Source organism: Canis aureus, chromosome X (genome assembly GCF_053574225.1).
Source record: "Canis aureus isolate CA01 chromosome X, VMU_Caureus_v.1.0, whole genome shotgun sequence".
Classification (NCBI taxonomy): Eukaryota; Metazoa; Chordata; class Mammalia; order Carnivora; family Canidae; genus Canis; species Canis aureus.
In genome coordinates, this window is record NC_135649.1 from 79,450,571 (window position 1) to 79,464,692 (window position 14,122).

Sequence of the window (14,122 nt, forward strand, 5' to 3'; positions counted from 1 at the left end):
CACCTTAAACTTATACGGTGTTTCATATCAATTATATCCCAATAAAACTGGGGAAAAAAACAGTATGGTATTTAGCATGAAAACAGACACATTGATCAGTGGAAAGAATAGAGAACCCAGAAATAAACCCATGCATATACAGTCAATTAATTTACAATAAAGGAGTCAAGCATACACATGGGGAAAGGATAAGCCCTTCAATAAATGGTATTGGGAAAATTGGACAGACACATGCAAAATGATGAACAGGATCTCTATCTTACAACATACTCAAAGATCAACTCAAAATTGATTAAAAGCTTGGATATAAGACCTGAAATTGTAGGAGAAAACATAGAGGGTAACCTCCTTGATAGGGATCTTGGCAAAGATTTTTTGGATTTGACAACAAAAGCAAAGGCAACTAAAGCAAAAATAAACAAGTGTAACTGCTTCAAACTAAAAAGCTTCTGCACAGCAAAGGAAAGTCACTATGCTGCTCACCTTTTCAAAATGGAAAGGCAACCTATGGAATGGGTGAAGATATTTGCAAATCATATATCTGATAAATGTTAATATTCACAATATATAAAGACCTCATACAACTCAATAGCAAAAAAACCAAACAAGATTAAAAATGGGAAGAGGAACTGAATAGACATTAAAAAAAAAGATATACAAATGGCCAACGGGTACATGAAAGGTGTTCAACATCACTAATCAGAGAAATGCACATCAAAATCACAATATTACTTCACACGTTAGAATGGCTATCATAAAAAAGACAAGAGAAAAGTGTTGGCAAAAACGTGGAGAAAAGGGAACTCTTGTGCACTGTTGGTGGGAATGCAAATTGGTGCAGCCACTATGGAAAACACTATGGAGTTTTCCTTAAAAAATTAAAACTTGAACTACTATATGATCCAGCAATCCAACTTCTGGACATATATCCAAAGGAAATAAGAACACAGCCTCACAGAGATATCTGAATCCACATGTCATTACAGTATTATTCACAATAGCCAAGATACAGAGAAAACCTAAGAGTCCAATAAAGGATAAATGGATAAAGAGCATGTGATATATATTCACACATTATATATTTGGATATATATTCAGACTACTATTCAGCTATGTGAAAGAAGGAAATCCTGCCATTTGTGACAACACAGATGGACCTTGAGGCCTTATGCTAAGTGAAATAAGCCAGACAGAGAAAAACAAATATTTCGTAGTATCGTGCAAACTGTGGAATCTAAAAGAAAAAAAGTCAAACTCAGAGAAACAGACAATAGAAAAGTTGTTGCCAAGGGTGGGGCAGTGGAGAAAATGGGGACAGGTTGGTAAAAAGGTAAAAACTTTCAGCTATAAGATGAATAAGTCTGAGGATCTAATGTATATAACATGGTGACTAGAGTTGACAACACCGTATTATATAATTGAAATTAGCTAAGAAAGTAGAACTTAAATGTCCTCATCAAAAATAGAAAAACGACAACAACAACAATGCCTTGGTGCCTCATTATTCTCTACCTTCTGCCCTGTTTCTCAGCTCTCTGTCATGGGCAAGCAGCTTTAAAATGTTGTTTGCACTCCTGTCTATACTTCCTCATTTCCTGTTCATTTCTTTCTTCTTTTAGTCTTTTTTCACCTCCAGTCTCCTCTTCACCCATTGTATTTTGCCTTCCACTCCTTCCTTCTTAACCCATCATAATTTGCCATCCATCCCCATCATTCCCTGTTCTCTGAAAGACAACCAGTGACCTTGTTGCTAAACCTAGTAGAAGGTTTTCAGACTTTGTTTCGTGTAATATCTGGCATGTTGACGCCTCCCTCCATTTGGAAGATGATTTTCCCTTGGTTCCTCTGACACCACACTCTCCTGGTTCTGTTCATTACTTTTTGGCCACTACTTCCTGGTCCCTTTTGTGATCCCCTCTCCCTCTTCTTTTCCTCAAATGTTGGTGTCTGATAGGGTTATATCCAAGGCCCTTTGTTCTTCTCAGTCTGTACAGTCACGGTGGGTGATCTCATCCATTACTATGGCCCTAATAGCCATGTACATGCTGATGACTCCCAGTTCTATAGCTCCTGCCTACATTTCTTTCCTGAACTCCAGATTCATATATCCAACTGCCTTCTAAATATCTCCCCTTGGATAGCCCACAAACACTTAAAAGTCACCAGGTCAAAATCGGATTCAGTATTTTCCCTCTGAAATCTGTTCTTCTTTGGGTATTCTCTCAGTGAATTAACTAATAGTGTTGATTTTTACCTCCTAAATATTCTCTTATTCAAAGATTCTATACAGTGGTTCATGGACCCTGGAGGGTTTAGAAAATCCATGAACATACTGAGTTGTAGGCAAAATTTGGTATGGTTATGTGTATTAGTATTTTTCTGGAAGAGTGTGCAAGGCATAGCCTTCCTCACACTCTCAGGCAGGTCTGTGACTCAGAAAGTTAAGCATATTGCTCTAACTCCACTTCTCTTCATCCACCCCTCCACTCTGACTAGATGTAGTCACTGCGGAAGGTTATTTCTCTGTATAACAGTTCTCTTTGCTCTCCAAGTGCTGCAAATAAGGAGGGGATCTTGCCCAGGAAATGGGCTGAGGTGAGCAGAGCTGGAGGCACTCTGTTCCTAGGGGCTCCTGTGTGCTATATAACCTGCTCCTCTCCCCACTTTCTGCCAACAGATTATTTATTCTTTCCCTTTTCCTCCCTTCCCCCATCTCTCTTTCTTCATCTTCTTCAAAACTCTATTCCTCATTATCCTTCCCTTCCCCTTTCCCTTCTCCAGCTCCTCCCTCATGCTTCATTAACACATAATTATAGGGTAATAGTATCTTTGATACACATAGCTTGAAGCCTCTTAAAATCAAGACTAGAGGCAGCTTCACTCTGTTCATTGGTTCCCACTTGCAGAGAGCCCCCAGAAACCCCCCACCCCATCCAAAGGAGAAAAAAGGGGACTGAGCTTGGAGGCGTGGTGTCTGTAAGTAGGGAGACACCAGTCCCAAGTATAGCTGTAGTGGGTTAGGAGAAATATGTGGGGCAGGCCAAGGAATCATAGACCTTACAATTTTTTATTAAAACTTAAAGTTTGGAAGAAAAATTTGAAAGGATCTACTCTGATCTTCCTCTCATCTCATACAGATGGTTCTTCTTGATTCCCTTCTTTTCTTTATCCTGTATATCCATCAACAAGTTTTGGGGCTCTATTTTAAAGTATATTTCACTTTGTTCCATTGACCTATATGTTTATTCTTTCTTTGAATACCACTGCCTTATGTACCATAGTTTTATAGTATTGTAGCTATCTTGAAATCAGTAGTATGAATCCTCCAACTTTGTTGTTCAGTATCATTTTGGTTGTGTTAGGTCTTTGGCTTTTCCATATAAACTTTAGAATCACTTTGTTTATATCTACAAAATAGCATGGTTGTATTTTAACTGAAATTATGTTAAATCAATAGATCAAGTTGGGAAGAACTGATATTTAACATCAATATTTAACAATATTTAACATCATTGAGTCTTCCTATCCATGAACATGGAACATCTCTCCATTTATTTAGATCTCCTTTGGTTTCTTTTATGTGTTTTTCAGCTTTTCACATTCAGATCCTGTACATATTTTGTTACATTTATACCTAAGTATTTCATTGTTTTGCAGCTGCTGTAAGTAGTAACATTTTCTTAAAAGTTCCAATTCTAATTATTCATTGCTGGTGTATAAGAAAGAACTTGATTTTTGTGTATTGAAGTTGTATCTGCAACCTTGCTGTACATGTTCTCATTAGTTCCAGAAGGGTGTGAAGGTGTGTGTATGTGTGCGTGCGTGTAAATTGTTGGGGATTTTCTACAATGCTACAAATTTGGATAAATTGTATTTTCACTTAATTCAAAATATTTTTTTAAATCATCTTTTTTTAAATTTTTATTTATTTATGATAGTCACAGAGAGAGAGAAAGAAAGAGAGGCAGAGACATAGGCAGAGAGAGAAGCAGGCTCCATGCACCGGGAGCCCGACGTGGGATTCGATCCCGGGTCTCCAGGATCGCGCCCTGGGCCAAAGGCAGGCGCCAAACCGCTGCGCCACCCAGGGATCCCTAATTCAAAATATTTTAAACTTTCTCTTGAAACTCCTTCTTTGACCCACACATTATTTAGAAATGTGTTGTTTAATGTCTAAACACTTGGGGATTTTCCAGCTACTTTCTGTTATAGATTTCTGGTTTAATTCCATTGTGATCTGAGAGCATACTTTATGTGATTTTTATTCTTTTAGATTTGTCAAGATGTGTTTCATGGCCCAGAATATGGTCTCTCTTGGTGAGTGTTCACTGTAGATTTGAGAAGAATGTGCACTCTGCTGTTGCATGGAATAATCTGTAAATGCCAGTGAGATCAAATTGATTGATAATGATGTTCAGGTAAAAACATATCCCAGATCTGTCCACTTAACTTTCTCTATCATCACTATCCTAGCCAAAGCTATCATGGTCAGTCACCTGGACCTCCTAACTGGTTTCATAACTAGCCTTCTAACTCATCGACCTGTTTCCAGTTTTGCTGTCACTATAATTCATTCTCTTCATATCATACAAAATGATCATAGATCATATCACTCTCAGCTCAAAGTCTCCATTGGCTTTTAATTGTACCCACAATAAAATCTAGACACTTTCCCATGACTGGCATGGTCCAACACAATCTTTTTAAAATTAATTAATTAATTAATTTTTAAAAGGTTTTATTTATTCACGAAAGACACACAGAGAAAGGCAGAGACATAGGCAGAAGGAGAAGCAGACACCCTGTGGAGAGCCCAATCCATAACTCGATCCCAGGACCCCAGGACCACAATCTGAGCCAAAGGCAGGTGCTCAACCACTGAGTCACCCAGGTGCCCCTTTAATTTATTTTTTTAATTCAAGTGTAATTAACATACAGTATTATATTAGTTTCAGGTGTACAATATAGCGATTCAATGATTCTTTTTTTTTTAAAGATTTTATTTATTCATGAGAAACAGAGAGAGGCAGAGACACAGGCAGAGGGAGAAGCAGGCTCCATGCAGGGAGCCCGACGTGGGATTCGATCCCGAGTCTCCAGGATCACACCCTGGGCTGAAGGTGGCGCTAAACTGCTGAGCCACCGGGGCTGCCCTGATTCAATATATAACTCAGTGCTCATCATGATAAATGTACTCTTAATCTCTATCATTTCACCATGTCCATACCCACCTCCCCTCTGGCAACCACCAGTTTATCCTATATATTTTTAAAAATATTTTATTTATTTATTCATGAGAGACACAGAGACAGAGACAGAGACATAGGCAGAGGGAGCCTATGCTCCCTCTCTCCTTGTGGGGAGCCTGTTGCAGGACTCGATCCCGGGACCCTGGGATCACAACCTGAGCCAAAGGCAGATGCTCAACCACTGAGCCACCCAGGTGCCCCAGTTTATTCTCTATATTTAAGAGTCTGGTTTTTTGTTTGTGTCTTTTTTCCTTCATTTTGTTTCTTAAATTATGCATATGAGCAAAATCACATGGCATATTTGTCTTTCTCCGACTTATTTCACCTAGCATTATACCCTCTAGCTCCACCCATGCTGTTGTAAATGGCAAGATTTCATTCTTTTTTACGACTAATATGCTCTACACAGTTTTGCTCTGGAACTTCTTTCCTGACTCATCTATTACAAGTCTCTCCTCTTGCTTTCTCTCTAGTCAGACTTCTTCTGAAGCCCCTTGAATATACCAAACTCATTCTCACCTTAGGGCCTTTGCCATTGTGTTTCACCCTGACTGGGATGCCATGTCTCTGAATCTTTATGAAATGACTTCCTTCTTGTCATTCAATCTATCATTCATGTGCCTTAACTGTCACCTCCTTGGAGAGACCTCCCTGACTACTCTATTTAACCTTGTTCCCCATCCCTACCGGTCACACTGCCTTTGTACATTTTTTCCCATTTGTTTTCAAAGCACTTTTAACTTTTGGGAATGATCTTGTATTTGTTGATTGTGTCTATCATCTTTTATCTAAAATGTAAGCACCAAGAGAGCTGGGACTCTTTTAACCACTGACTTGTCTATACCTAGAACAGAGCCTCGTATCTAAATATTTACTGGATGGCTGCACTTCTGCTTGAACATTTCCAGTGACTTGGAGCTGACTGCTTTGATCTATAAGGCAGCCAATGCTTCTGTGGGTGGTTTTGTATGTTAGAAATTTCATTTTTCTCTTGAGCTAAAATATTGCATTCTTGACCATATAAACAGATTAGAAAATTAAAAAAAACATGATCGTTACAAAAGATGCTGAGGACGCCTTTGATAAAATTCAACACCTGTTAGTGATAAAAAATATCTTAGCATACTACGAATAAAAGGAAATTTCCTTAACCCAATAAAAGCATCCTCCAAAATCCTACAGCAAACATATATAACGGTGAAACATTGAAATTTTTCCTTTTAAGGTGAATAACAAAACAAGGATGCCCATTATTGCCCCTTTGTTCAGTATTGAACTGGTGATCCTGCACAGTAAGACAAGGACATAAAATAGCAGGAATAAGGATTTGGAAGGAAGAAACAAAACTGTCATTTAAATCTACTTTCTCATATCTTTCACCCACTCATCCTCCTTCTGTTTCCTGGAGGCCCACAGACCAAAGCTGTCCCGTCTTCTGCATGACAGCTCAGGTCTTCTTTCCTCTCTAGGCCTCAGTCACCTCAGCTGAAAAATGAAGGGTTGGACAAAGTAATCCAAAAAGCTCCTTGTGGTTCTTTCTTGCCATGATTTATGAGTCTGTATCCTCTCTGCTACTAAACATTTCTATTTTCCTTAATAGTTTTTTTTTTTTTATGATAGTCACAGAGAGAGAGAGAGGCAGAGACACAGGCAGAGGGAGAAGCAGACTCCATGCACCAGGAGCCCGACGTGGGATTCGATCCGGGGTCTCCACGGGGTCTCCAGGATCGCGCCCTGGGCCAAAGGCAGGCGCCAAACCGCTGCGCCACCCAGGGATCCCTTCCTTAATAGTTTCTACTAGTGATGACTTCCAGAGCCCTCCTTTCCTATCAGCACACTCCATCTTGTTTTGTTTTTGTTGTTGTTGTTGTTGTTTTGTTTTGTTTTAAGTATGTTGCTCAGAACTAGGCAGAAGATGAAGATAGGATAGGACAGGACACAAAAACACTGGAGTTAAAGGGAGTTAGACTGAAAACAGAGCCTAAAAATGAAATGGTAGAGAGAGGCAGCAGAGGGAATGGGCAAGGGACAGCATCTGAGGGAGAAGTTGCGTGGTGGGAGAGAGCTCCTTGACTTCGCTCCCTGGGATGGGAGGATGGTCCCCTGCATGGTTTGGGGGACAGTGATGGGAACTGAGTTTGTGGTTGGCCACAACCATTTGGTGGTTCTGTCAGTCCTTCCTTCCAGCCTTCCTACCTCTAGGCTGGAGGACCCTCCTTCCCAAAGCTGAGGTTGGGGGAGGAGTATTGACAAAAGCCAGCTCAGGATGAGAAGGGATGCTGCACTGAGCCAGGTCTCTGTCCAGGAGGCAGGAGCAGCCATCACAGTGGGAGGGAGAAGCAAGCCAACAGCTGAGTGAGACAAGGCCTGGGTTATTTTTTTTCCAGTTTGTTGGCATGTGGGTGGATTTTTCTCCTTTTTTCTTCTCTCCTGCTCTCTGCCGTTTCCACAGAGATGTGGGAGTTTGCAAATTTGTCTCCGTGGAGGGGAGAGGCAAGAGCTGATTTGGGGGGTCTTTGTCAGGGACCAGGGGATCACCAAAGGACACTGTAATTCTGGTAGCAAGAAACTAGGACCTATTCCTTGATGGTATTACTGGGCAAGGAAGGCTCTCACTCTCTTTCCTTTCCTCTTAAGGCCGCAGGGATGCCTTCTTACCTCTGCTTAGCTCTTGGCTTTCAAATCCATCCCACCTGGTAATTGCAAAAATCTCTCTGCTTCTTTCCTTCCTCTGCAATGCCAAATGCCTTTTTCTCAGGGCCCTGAACGAACTATGGGCATACCTGACACTCATGCCCAGAGGCTGTTCTCCTACCTAGTACTTGTGGGGGTTTGAGGGTGGGAGGCCAGGGAACTTTCCTTTTTTTCCAGTTATATATTTAAAGCATAAAAAACCCCAGTACCTATAGCATATGCTAAGTGTCAGATGAGTGTTTCAGGGGAAAGCTTTCTGAAAGGATTGAGAGATGGATAGTTTAGGAAAGGCTTCCTAAAGGATGTAGCACCTAGACAAACTGACAAAGCATGCCAGGCAGAGGAAGAGAGCACAGCATTGTGGGTCTGGACACCTACGTGTTGATCCCAGTTCTGCTATAAATTTGTAATGTGATGTTGAACAAAGAATTTGCTTCTCTTGGGCTTTCTTTTCTCATCTGGAAATCAGACTGGATATCTAAAGCTCTACTGATCTCTGAAGCCTGAATCCTGATTCCTGGCCTTGGGGGTTATGAGCCATCTAATGAGATCACGTATATGCATAGTACATTGAACACCATCAAGGAGTAGGATGACCAACTGTCACTGCCTAGGACTCAGAGGTTCCCTGGGAAGCAGAACTTGAATGCAGAAAATATCCTGAACAAACCGGGGTGGTTGCTCATTCTACCCATATCCACTACTTGTTATGATCATGATCATGATCATTATTACCACTAGAGGGCAACACTCTCTTATGCCTAGGAGTAGGTCTTACCCCACCCCCCCCAAAAGGTGCAGAACTGCCCCCTCATTCCAGGACCAAGGACCAATCAATCCTCTGGGTCTTTCTCCTATAGAGGACCTCACTGAGGAACAGAGAGATCAGTGAATTTTGAATAGCAGGAGTGTCCTTTTGGTCATACCAGTCCCATATGGTCTGATTTCAGACTCGTGGTACAGTGGGGAGCAAAACAGACAGAGTATCTGCCCTTGTAGAGCTAACAGTCTAGTGAAGGAGGCAGGAGGAAAGCAAACAAAGAACTGCACAAATCAATATGTGATTACATACTTGCTAAGCTCAAGGAAGGAGAACGACTCACTGAGAGCTTTTATCAGAGGAATCTGCCTCATCTGGGAGTGAGAGACAGTGCTGCTGAGGAATTGACATTTGAACTGAGATCTGAAGGATGAATAGGCGGTAAGTAGGCAAAGGCAGCAAAAAGAGCTTTCCACGCCAAAAGAACAGCAGGTGTGTAGGGCCCAAGAGGGAAAGAACCCAGCTCCCAGGAGGAGCCATTTGCTCCTTGAGGGCACAGCCTGCCTCTTGTTCATCTCTTGCTATAGCTCCAGGCCTGGTGCACAGATATGCCAAATCAATGTCTGCTGAATTGAATTGGATGAAATTTTGTCACGGAAAAGCATCATGGGCTGGGGGTGGGGGTGTCAAGGACCTAGCTTCTACATCCAGCGCTCCTGGGCAATTCAATTTTCCAATTGCTTACTGTGCCTTCACCATGTGCAAGGAGCTGCAGCCAGCTCTAGTTGGGAGATTGAAAGGTAAACAGAATAGTCTCTGCCCTCCAGCGGCACAGGATCAGTGATGTGGCCGACAGGTAGACAGGCCCCTTCCACTCTCTGGGCCTCTTTCTCTCTAATTCTAAAGTGAGGGGTTGGGATTATAGGATCTCTAAGACTCCTTTGAGCTCTAACAGTCTTGATGTGCTCTTTCTTGAACAATAGCCATGGAAGCAATGGAGCTGATTCTTTCATTTCTCCTGCCCTGTAAGAGTCATATGGAATAGGACTGGGGAAATGCAGCCTGGGATTCTGTTTATGGACCATCTTTCCATTTACAAGGATCTCAGAATCAGTTAGGGTTCACTGCTTTTGACTAGAACATTCTAGCATTTGATGAACTCTTTTGTTTCTTTCTTTCTTGTCTCCTTTCCCCACCCGCCTCTCTCTCCAGTCTTCTTTTCTACACCTAGAGCTGTATTTTGCATATATTAGGGCTGGAAAGGGCCTTTTATTTATTTATTTTAAAGATTATTTATTTATTCATGAGAGACACACAGAGAGAGACAGAGACATAGGCAGAGGGAGAAGCAGACTTCCCGCAGGGAGCCCGATGTGGAACTTGATCCTAGGACCCAGGATGACGAACTGAACCGAAAGCAGATGCTCAACTACTGAGCCACCCAGGTGCCCCAGGAAAGGGCCTTTTAAATCGTCTTATCCAGGCCCTCCATCCAGTTGTTTACATTCCTTATGCAACAGACCTTCCAAATGAAGCCATCCAGCCACTATTTGAAGACCTCCAGTGATGGTGAACTCACTGTCTTTACTAAGCTTTGCCTGTGAGACGTTTCTTCCCTCTGGGAATTTGTCTCCCTGTACTTTTTTATCCATTGTTCTGGTTGTGTCCTTTGGAGCTAAGCACAATAATTCCACTGCATTGCCCCTCTGACAGCCTATTGGATATTTGATGCCAGTAATCATGTATTCATAAGCCTGCTCTCTTCTGGGCCAAATATCATCTGTTCCTTCAAATGTTCTTCACTAGTTCAAATCCCCTTAGCATCTGTAAATATAGTTTAGTTTATGTAAGATTTGTTCCCACCTACTTTAAAGAGGTTATTAGGAGACTCATCAGTTATAACATGAAAGAAAGACAATTAGGGATAAAACTGTGGAAGAAAACAGACCAGAAACCATGTAAAGGAAGCACGAATAGATGTTGCCAGGTACCCAAAATGAACTGGATTATAATTGGACTCTGAATTTGGCTCAAAATTTTATGGCAGCTAGGACAAATTTGGAAACACGTTGGGTTATGTGGTTTTATGTTCTGACAGGATCAAGCTTACAAATCATCTTCAGAGAGAAGATTTTTCCTGAAACAAAACTCCAGACTAGCCTATTAAGATTGCTCTCTGTGAGGCTGTTCAAGACTGACAGGTACTTTGAATATATCTTACCCCTTCCCCCACTAGGGGAAAGAGGACTGGAAGGATGATTAATTAATTAGCTAAATACTGTCTCAGTTTTAAGCACCGCTATCTCTTTAGGGATTCCCCACAGAGATAAGAGACTTCCTTTTCCCTTCCTTCTTCATTCTTTTGAGCAGCGTTCTGCTCTGTAAAGTCTGCAATCTTAAGATTCTTCGGAACACCAGACCTCAGGAAATAGCCCAAGTGAGAAATTGTAGCCTAAGCAATCACACAGCAAGTATGTACAAATAATTTCTCTTGGGTCCTCAGTGTCCTCATCTGAAAGGTGAATTAATCTCTAACATCACTTCGGCTCTGACATTCTGGACTATAAACTCTTTGGTGGAAAGACCAATGACTGTTTTTTTTTTTTAATTTAATTTTCCCATTTCATGTCTGGCAGCTAACCGGTATAAGAGAAGATCTGTTGATGGACAGAGCTATGAGAACCCAAAAGGAAAAACCAATTTGAACAGATGCCACCTTTGCAGCTGAGGAAAATATTTCCTGGCTCTCATTATCATGACGAATTCTTGTTGACTAGATACTGGTAGTGGTGAGATGTGGTTTTGGGGGTTCTTTCCTGCTGTAGCTCCATATTCCTTGGCAACGCTGGCCCTAGGGTAAGGGGCATTGGAACAACCACACCAGGAGCTGAGGCTTCAGCCCCTGAAATGACTCTGGGAACCAGCAGGCAGGAAAAAATAAAAAGGTAGTACTTCAGTTTCTGCTGAACAACAATGAACCAATACAAAACTCACCTTGTAGTGTGTAATATTTGGTATGTATAATATCCATGTGGACCCACTCCTGCCTACCATGTTACTCTCTTGCTCAAAAATGTTCCATGACTTTTCATTGCCTATAAGTGAAGGTCAAGATATTCCAACTTGGCAATAGAGTCTTCTCCAAGCTAAATCAAGCCATGTCTTCCCACTACCTCCCATTCCTTACAACACACATACACACACACACACCTGTTCACGCACACATTTCTTGTGCTCTCTTCTACCAAACTATGTATGGGTCCCTAAACACACACTGTTTTACTGACTGTTCCTTTCCTCTTACCACACATGGCTCCTTTCAACAGGTATTCTCAGCTCTACCACTTCCACCTGTTGAAATGCTAAGCTCAGCTCAAACACCTTCATATCCATAAAGGCCTCCCAGCATCCTAGTCCTGCTGTGTCTCTACTCTCATGCTTTATGCATCATGTTGTTAGTTCTGTTTGTGACTTATGGTTGTAACTCTCTGATTAGACTGGGAGCTCCTTGAGGGCACAGGCTCTGTCTGGTTCACCCAGGGCTCTCCGTCATCCTTCCCCCTTTTGTCTTTCTCCAGAGCACCCAGCAGTACCTGTGTTAGTCTCCTCGTGTTGCTGTAACAAAGTACTACAAACTGGGTGACCTAAAACAACATAAATTTATTCTCTCACAGTTCTGGGGGCTAGAAGTCCAAAATTGAGGTGTTGGCAGGGCTATGCCCCTTCTGAAATCTCTAGGGAAGATTCCTTCCCTGTCTCCTCCTACCTTCTGGTGGTTGCTGGCAATCCTTAGCATTCCTTGGCTTGTAGACTGCAATCTCTGCCTGTGTCTCCACATGACATTGTCCTCATGTGTGTGCGTGTCTATGTCCAAATTTCCCCTCTTCTTATGAGGCCACCAGTCATTGGATTAGGACTCAGACAAATAGAGTATGACCTCACCTTAACTTGATTACATCTGCAAAGACCTTTATTTCCAAATAAGGTTACATGCAGGAGGAGGACATCAAGTTTTGAGGGACACTATGCAATCTAGTGTGCCCTCCAACATGCTCTATACATTCTATTTATTTATTGTCTCTCCATCCCACTAGAATGTTAGCTCCATGAGGTCAGGGATTGTTGTCTATTTCTTTCATTGCTCTGTCCTCGGTGTCTAGAATAGTACTTGATACATATAGACACTCAATAAGTATTTTGTGAATGACTCTCTATACCCACTTGCCCCATGCCCCACAGGGAATCTGAATGAAAGAAGCAAGGATAAGGATGAGAACATAGACCTAGAACATAATATATACTTTGTAAGTGTTCACTGGATGAATATAAGTATTTGACAGATGTGTTAATTTAACACTTTTGGGGGCACCTCTTTTGTATAAAGTACTGAGAAGACGTACAAAGAAGTGAGAAGGAAACATCTGAGCATCTGGGCTATGCCTTCATGTGGACCCTGGGCAAGTCATTCAACCTCTGGGTTTCACTTTCCTTACCTGTAGCATGGAGGTAATAACATTACCTACATCATAGGATTGTCACAAGGATTAAGTGAGGTCATACATGTAAAATGCTTAGCACGGCGGTTGGCACATGGTAAGCTCCATAGATGTGTTAGTTATTATTACTGTAGTTGCTGTTATGTGCTAGACTCTGTGAAAAGTATTTGTTATTTTTAAAAATATTTTATTTATTCATGAGAGACACAGGCAGAGGGAGAAGCAGGCTCCATGCAGGGAGCCCGATGTGGGATTCAATCCCAGGACTCCAGGATCGATCGCGCCCTGGGCCGAAGGCGGCGCTAAACCGCTGAGCCACCCAGGCGTTCTGGTATTTGTTATTTTTTAAACCAGCTTTATAGAGATAAAATTCACATATCATAAAATTCTCCCTTTAAAAACGTATAGTTCAGTGATTTTTTAATTAAGAGTCGTGCAACAATCACCACAATCTAATTTTATTTTTTACTTGTGTTTTTAGGGAGGGGGAGAGAGAGAAGGGAAGAATCTTAAGCAGACTTCACGCCAGTGTGGTGCCCAACTCAGGGCTTGGTCTCATAACCCTGAGGTCATGACCTGAGCCAAAATCATGAGTTGGAGGCTTAACTGGCTGAACCACCCAGGCGCCCCAACACAATCTAATTTTAGAACATTTTTTTTTCTCCCTCAAAAAACCCCTTACCTGTTAGCAGTCACTCCCCTTCCCCCAACACATGCCCCAGCCCCTGGCAATCACTACTCTGCCTTTTGTCTCTACTAGTTTGCCTATTCTGGAATTTTATAAGTGAAATCACCATATGTGGACTTTAAAAAACATATTTTATTTATTCATGAGAGACACAGAGAGAGGCAGAGAGACATAGGCAGAGGGAGAGGGAGAAGCAGGCTGCCCGTGGGGAGCCCAATACAGGACTTGATCCCAG